The sequence below is a fragment of the Tachysurus fulvidraco genome, chromosome 12 (assembly GCF_022655615.1).
Source record: "Tachysurus fulvidraco isolate hzauxx_2018 chromosome 12, HZAU_PFXX_2.0, whole genome shotgun sequence".
NCBI classification, from domain to species: domain Eukaryota; kingdom Metazoa; phylum Chordata; class Actinopteri; order Siluriformes; family Bagridae; genus Tachysurus; species Tachysurus fulvidraco.
The window spans coordinates 26,015,542-26,023,721 of NC_062529.1; the positions used below are offsets into that span (position 1 = coordinate 26,015,542).

Here is an 8,180-nt window from a genome sequence, read left to right on the forward strand (position 1 = left end):
AGCTTTAGAAATGGCTTTATAACCTTTTCCAGACTGATAGATCTCATTTATTTTCTCTCTCATTTGTTCTTTGGATCTCAGCATGATGTGGAGCTTTTGAGGATCTTTTGGTTTACGTCACTTTGTCACTCAGGTGTTATTTAAGTGATGTATTGATAGTGAACAGCAGGTGTGGCAGTAATCAGGCCTGGGTGTGGATAGAGAACTTAAACTCAGGTGTGATAAACCACAGTTATGGTTTAACATGGGGGCTAACACTTTTTCACACAGGGCCATGTGGGTTTGGATTTAGTTTTCCCTTAATAATAAAAACCTTCGTGTAAAAACTGCATGTTGTGTTTATTGTGTTATCTTCGACTAATATTTAAATTCGTTTGATGATCTGAAACATTAAAGTGTGACAAACATGCAAAAAAAAAAAAAAAAAAAAAAATCAGGAAGGGTGCCAACACTTTTTCACACCACTGGAGGGCCATGGAGTCATGAGACCGATCTACACAGTCACTGGTCTATACGATGTGTGCTTGTGGTGCATTATGGGTAATACAGCCATTTAAATATAAATATAGCGTTTATAATGGGGGGGCACGGTGGCTAAGCGGTTAGCACGTTCACCTCACACCTCCAGTGTTGGGGGTTCGATTCCCGCCTCCACCTTGTGTGTGTGGAGTTTGCATGTTCTCCCCGTGCCTCGGGGGTTTCCTCCGGGTACTCCGGTTTCCTCCCCCGGTCCAAAGACATGCATGGTAGGTTGATTGGCATCTCTGGGAAAATGTCCGTAGTGTGTGTGTGTGTGAGTGAATGAGAGAGTGTGTGTGTGTGTGTGTGTGTGCGTGTGTGTGTGTGTGTGTGTGTGAATGAGAGTGTGTGTGTGCCCTGTGATGGGTTGGCACTCCGTCCAGGGTGTATCCTGCCTCGATGCCCAATGACGCCTGAGATAGGCACAGGCTCCCCGTGACCCGAGAAGTTCGGATAAGCGGTAGAGAATGAATGAGTGAGTGAATAAATGAATAAATGAATGAATGAATGAATGAATATACCCTTTATATATACAGTGTTTTATACAGCAGAAATATTTTAGTTTCCTTTCTGCTTTTAACACAGTGAACACTTCCTGAATTCTACTTAATTTCCTGAAATTTGACTAAACTTCTCACACATTATCCACTTTTATCATCTTAGACGCATATTTACTCTGAATTCACGAGATATTTCAAACCCGACAGATTCAGTTCACTCTGATTACAACATTAATAATAATAATAATAATAATAATAATAATAATAACTTTTCGAATAAACGATAACATTTGTTTATTATATTTAAAAATATTTTTTACTTTCTATTTTATTTTTATATTATATATATTTTTTTTTATTTTAGATATTATAATTTTATTATATTAAATTTATTACTAACATTTATTATCACAATAATAAACGTATAATGTTACTCTAGACAAAGGTTTTAATTGATGTACCGACTGTTCTTTCCGTTTTCCTGTAGCCCCGCCCCCAAAATAAACAAAATCAAAAAGCTTTCCACAGCATTGACGCGTGATATATCAAAACACTCAGGAATACTTGCGTCGTCATGCCGACATCAAAGATTTTGTCACGATGAACTTTACAAATCTATTTCTAACAAAGTTCTGTTTTATTCTCGTTGTTTGTTTGTTTGTTGATGCTGTATGTTATAATGACAGTTTACTGACAGAAAAAAGATGAGAAGCACTCACATTCATCACACACACACACACACACACACACACACACACACGGTTCTGTATTGAGTATTGATCCCAGTGAGAGATTAATGTTGAATCTGCAGACTGTGGCTATATTTAGAGTCACACACACACGGCACTTCCCTTAAAGTGGGACACCGTTTACAGCAGGAAAAGAGAAGAGGAAAGGGAGCAACACTGACACACACACACACCCATACACACACACAGAGAGAGAGAGAGAGAGAGAGAGAGAGAGAGAGAGAGAGAGAGAGAGAGAGAGAAGTGAGGGTCTACTAAAAATTTCCACTGATTTGTGTATTACCGTAATCTGTATTGGAAATGTCCAGCCACTAGTTTAGTGCACTGTGTCACTGTGTGTGTGTGTGTGTGTGTGTGTGTGTGTGTGTGTGTGTGTGTGTGTGTGTGTGTGTGAGAGAGAGAGAGAGAGAGAGAGAGAGAGAGAGAGAGAGAGAGAGAGAGAGAGAGAGAGAGACAGAGAGAGACAGAGAGAGAGAGAGAGACAGACAGACAGTGAGAGAGAGAGAGAGAGAGAGAGAGAGAGAGAGAGAGAGAGAGAGAGAGAGAGAGTCAGAGAGAAAGGGAGAGACAGAGAGAGAGACACAGAGAGACGGACAGAGAGAGAGAGAGAGACAGAGACAGAGAGAAAGGGAGAGAGACAGACAGACAGACAGACAGACAGACAGACAGACAGTGAGAGAGAGAGAGAGAGAGAGAGAGAGAGATACAGAGAGAGAGATAGACAGACAGAGAGAGAGAGAGAGAGAGACAGAGACAGAGACAGAGAGAGAGATACAGAGAGAGAGAGAGAGTCAGAGAGAAAGGGAGAGAGAGCGAGAGAGAGAGAGAGAGAGAGAGAGAGAGAGAGACATTTATGTGTCAGGAGAGAGAGAGAGAGAGAGAGAGAGAGAGAGAGAGAGAGAGAGAGAGAGAGAGAGAGAGGGAGAGAGAGATACAGAGAGAGAGAGATACAGAGAGAGAGAGAGAGAGTGAGAGACAGACAGAGAGAGAGATAGAGAGAGATACAGAGAGAGATACAGAGAGAGAGAGACAGTGAAACAGACAGAGAGAGATACAGAGAGAGAGAGACAGTGAAACAGACAGAGAGAGAGAAAGAGAGAGATACAGAGAGAAAGAGGGAGAGAGAGACAGAGAGGTTTGTGAGTTGCTCAGTGTCCAAAAAAAGAAAGTAAAAGTGGAGTTTATTAAAGACGACATTTACACAGGACACTTTCACTACACGGACACTTCAGGTCACGCCTGCGGTTCCTCTCTGAGCTCCAAACGCTTCTACACAGAAACCTAAAGAAACTGTTTCCATTACAGCCTCTTTCCAAAAGAGAGGAAGATGGAGCAAGTAACCATCTGTTCTGTGTTTCCATCTAAAATAAGAATATTCTCTTTTAGAACAGAGAAGAATCCCAAACGTTCTAGAATGTGGAACTGTTCACTTTGTTCTTTGTTCAGAACCTTCAGTGGTTCTGTGGTGAAAAGCAGCAGCAAAGGCTTCCTCTGTGGGAACGGAACGTGTCAGGACACCGATTTAGTCCCTGAGCATTTAATCATTTGTCTAATTCCTCCTGTAGCTACTGTGTGTGTGTGTGTGTGTGTGTGTGTGTGTGTGTGTGTGTGTGTGTGTGTGAGAGAGAGAGAGAGTACAGTTACACACAGCTGGCTGAACCTGTGCAAAGGTAACTCATGCTTTACGTGATTCATCACTGAATAATTAAGGAACGACTTGTGATGGCATAATCTCCTGACACATTAATGGCTGGAGCACACACACACACACACACACACACACACACACACACACACACACACACACACACGCGCGCGCGCACACGCCACTCTCTCACTCACACACGCACACACCTGAAGTGGCATGCATGGCACAGTTTCAGAATAAGACAAATAAAAGTAAAAAAAGCCACATTTGTTTTCCCTTAATATTATATATATATATATATATATATATATATATATATATATATATATATATATATATATATATATAAACAAACAGTTTATCTGTTCAAAGCGAGTAAAATCAGGCCAGAGGGATTACAGGGGATTATCGGGCTCCTCAGGAACACAATAAAACCTTCAGTAATAGTAGTAGTAGTAATAATAATAATAATAATAATAATAATAATACACATAATAACGATATTATTATTAAACACAGGACAGAGTCTCACCGTTATGACGTCACACAGCCGACTTGTAGCTCCGTATAGAATAACACACTCTGTGGCGCATATAAACACACTAACACACTCTGGGGCTCTGAGCCTCATAAACACACGTTCACACGTTCACACGCTCACTGAGGTTCACACGCGTCCCCACTCCGTCACGTCACCGTATAAAGCACTAGTGTGTGTTGTCCTCACTGCTGTGTGCTGGAGACGTGACTCGGATCCTACAGTCTGGGTGAAGGGGGCGTGGTCACGGCGCTCTTACGTGCCGCGTCATCGCACATGCCGGAAGTACGTCCCTAGGCACGTGTTGGGGTGTTCTGTAGAAGCACAAAGGACAAAAATGTTCACTGTTAACCTATAAGGTGTTAAAAGTGAAGCTACATTTGACTCATGTGTCTGTTATGAAGTCTCTACGGAACATAAACCTGTTTTTCTGCTCGGAAATGTCAGTCCTTTCATTCTGAGCCCAAGTGACACGCTAATATGACGTAGAAGTGAGCAGAAATTAATCACAATGACATCCTCCATCATCTAGATTAGTCATTTTAATCATCATTTGGGTTCACGGTGGTTCAGAGGTTCAGGTCTCAGGGGCTTTACTCCTGCTTCTGCCCCACCTCAGGGGGTTTACTTTTGGGTCCTCTGGTTTTCTCCAGTCCAAAAATAGAACGGGGGCATAGAAGCCTTTATTATCACCACATTCACATTACAGCACAGTGGAATTCTTTTCTTCACAAACCCCAACTGAGGAGGTTGGGGTTAGAGTGCAGGGGCAGCTATGATACAGCGCCCCTGGAGCAGGGAGGGTTGAGGGCCCAGCAGTGGCAGCTTGGCTGTGCTGGGCCTTGAACCCCGATCCTCCAATCAACAACCTGGAGCTTTAACCAGTTGAGCCACCACTGCCAAAATTGGTGTCTATTGGTAGACCTTGACTAACACCTAAACCACTAGTCCACCACATCCCCTACATCAGGGGTGTCCAACCAGTCATAGACCAAGAGTTGTACTGTATGCTATTGTTATAGTATTTATTCTATTGTAATAAAATAAAATAAAGGGACAAGTCAAACAAGTTGGGTATGATATCACCAGGGCTCTCACATTTTGAAGACAGGCAAGCGTGACATCTCCAACCTCCTGGTGATATGGTGCAGTCAGAACATTCTGGAGCTAAACACCCTCAAAACTGTGGACATGATAGTGGACTTTAGGAAAGACCCCTCAACACTACTCCCCCTCACAATATCCAACAGCCCGGTGTCATCTGTGGAGGCCTTCAAGTTACTGGGCACTACCATTTCCCAATACCTAAAATGGGAGTGCAACATAAACGCCATCATCATAAGGCCCCACAGAGGATGTAGTTTCTACACCAATTTAAGAAGTTTGGTCTGCTACAGGAGCTGTTGATGCTGTTCTACACTGCAGTCACTGAATCTGTCCTGTTCACATCCGTCACCATCTGGTTTGGTGCAGCCACTAAACAGGACAGGAACAGACAGCAACGTACATTAAAAACAGCAGAAATAATAATTGCCGACCCCCTGCCCAACCCCCCAGGAGTTGTACCATACAAGAACCAGAAACCGGGCAGTAAACATCACTACTGCATTATCAGGACTGTCAGTCATCACATCATCTGTATATATTACACACTACTGCTGCTGTATAGTGTACTAAAGTATAATATTACACTATATTGTTATTTACACTCTCACACTTTATGTATATTACTGTACATATTCTATATTCATATTTAATACTCATTCTGTCTATATTGTATCTCATAGTCGGCATTGTCTTGTATAGTTTGTATAGTATAGTGTTTATTGTATAGTATAGTGTTATTTATGTGTGTATTGTACAGTATAGTGTTATTTATGTGTGTATTGTATAGTATAGTGTTATTTATGTGTGTATTGTATAGTATAGTGTTATTTATGTGTGTATTGTATAGAATAGTGTTATTTACGTCTGTATTGTATAGTATAGTGTTATTTATGTGTGTTTTGTATAGTATAGTGTTATTTATGTGTGTATTGTATAGTATAGTGTTATTTATGTGTGTATTGTATAGTATAGTGTTATTTAAGTGTGTATTGTATAGTATAGTGTTATTTATGTCTGTATTGTATAGTATAGTGTTATTCAATTCAATTCAATTCAAGTTTATTTGTATAGCGCTTTTTACAATAGACATTGTCTCAAAGCAGCTTTACAGAACATAAACATAGAGCAGAAGGTAAACATAAGGAATAATAAAAGAAATAAGAAATAATAAAAGAAATAAGAATTAACAGAATAAAAATTCTAGATTATTATTAGATATATATATAGTTCACAATGTCTATGTATTTATTCCCCTATGAGCAAGTCTGAGATGACTCAGGCAGCAGTGGCAAGGAAAAACTCCCTTATATTGGTAAAGGCAGAAACCTTGAGAGGAACCGGACTCAAGGGGGAACCCATCCTCATCTGGGTGACACTGGGGGTGTGATTGTAATATACAGTCAGGTAAATGTTGTATTGGTGTAAGGATCATGGACTTCAGATCTCCTTAGTATCACAGAGTCTAACTGGAGATGTCTCAGGATTCTTAGAGTCGGCCTAGGCTCAGTGGACGTCCAAAGGCTTCGTCCCACAGAGGACGTCGGGAGCTGGTACAATGTCTGGATGCCTCAGGATGGGTACAAAGAGAGAAGCAGTGGAAAGGGATTAACATATCTGCTGTTCATAAAAATGTGCTGGTCTGATGTACTGGTGCATGATATTATGGGATGTATTATGTGTACGTCTGACTAAAGAGATGAGTTTTTAATCTACATTTAAACTGGGAAAGTGTGTCTGAGCCCCGAACACTATCAGGAAGACTATTCCAAAGTTTGGGAGCTAAATAAGAAAACGCTCTACCACCTTTAGTAGACTTAGATATTGTGGGAACTAGCAGAAGCCCTGAGTTTTGTGATCTCAGAGAGCGTGAAGGATTGTAACGGGTTAGAAGACTAGTTAGATACAGGAGCTAAACCATTAAGAGCCTTGTACGTAAGTAGCAGCAGTTTGTAATCAGTTCTAAACTTAACAGGTAGCCAGTGTAGAGATGATAACATTGGGGTTATATGGTCATACTTTCTTGTCCTAGTGAGAACTCTGGCAGCTGCATTTTGGACTAACTGTAACCTATTTATTAAAGATGCAGGACAACCACCTAGTAATGCATTACAATAGTCCAGTCTAGAGGTCATGAAGGCATGAACTAGCTTCTCAGCATCAGATACAGACAGGATGTTTCTCAGCTTGGTGATATTTCTAAGGTGAAGAAGGCTGTTTTTGTAATATGGTTATGTGATTTTCAAAAGACAAGTTACTGTGTAATAAACACCAGGTCTTACACTGTCGAGCTACTAGTAACAGAACATCCCTCTAAATGGGAGTTAAGTTGTGAGAGTTTATGTGCACTGGTTTTTGGACCTATGAGTAGTATTTCTGTCTTATCGGAGTTTAACAACAGAAAGTTCCAGCTCATCCAGTCTTTTATCTCTCTAAGGCATTGAGTTAATTTGGACACTGTGGCTATTTCATCTGGTTTTGATGAGATATATAACTGTGTGTCATCAGCATAACAATGAAAACTAATCCCATGTCTTCTAATAATGTTCCCTAATGGAAGCATGTATATCGAGAAAAGCAGAGGTCCGAGAACTGATCCTTGAGGGACCCCATAATTAACTGGTAGTAAACTGGAGGATTCACCATTTAATTCTACAAAATGGTATCGCTCTGACAGGTAGGATCTAAACCAGCTTAAAGCCTGACCATGAATACCTGTGTAATATTGTAAGCGATCTAGAAGAATGTTGTGATCTATAGTGTCGAATGCAGCACTAAGGTCAAGCAGAACTAATAGTGACATACAGTCTTTGTCCGAAGCTAAGAACAAGTCGTTTGTAACTTTAACAAGTGCAGTTTCTGTGCTATGATGGGGCCTGAAACCTGACTGAAACTCTTCAAGGATGTTGCTCTCCTGTAAGAAGGAGCTCAGTTGAACAGACACAACCTTTTCAAGTATTTTAGACATAAACGGGAGGTGTGAGATAGGTCTGTAATTTGATAGTTCATTAGGGTCTAAGTTAGGTTTTTTGATGAGTGGCCTAATAACTGCCAACTTAAAAGACTTCGGGACGTAACCTAAAGATAACGAGGAGTTAATGATATTAAGAAGAGGCTCACCA

General features: G+C 40.7%; 1 protein-coding gene across 2 annotated transcripts in view; it reads right to left on the minus strand.

Annotated features, from left to right (window-relative positions):
- Nucleotides 1-4,204, minus strand: part of sgms1a (sphingomyelin synthase 1a) — a 23,640-nt gene extending 19,436 nt beyond the window's left edge. The window contains exon 1 of one of the 2 annotated variants that reach the window (XM_027176680.2): nt 3,949-4,204. The gene's annotated coding sequence lies outside the window, so the exon portion shown is untranslated. The remainder of the gene's footprint in view (nt 1-3,948) is intronic. The other variant, XM_027176678.2, reaches the window with a different exon arrangement.
- Between the last annotated feature and the right edge of the window lie 3,976 nt (nt 4,205-8,180).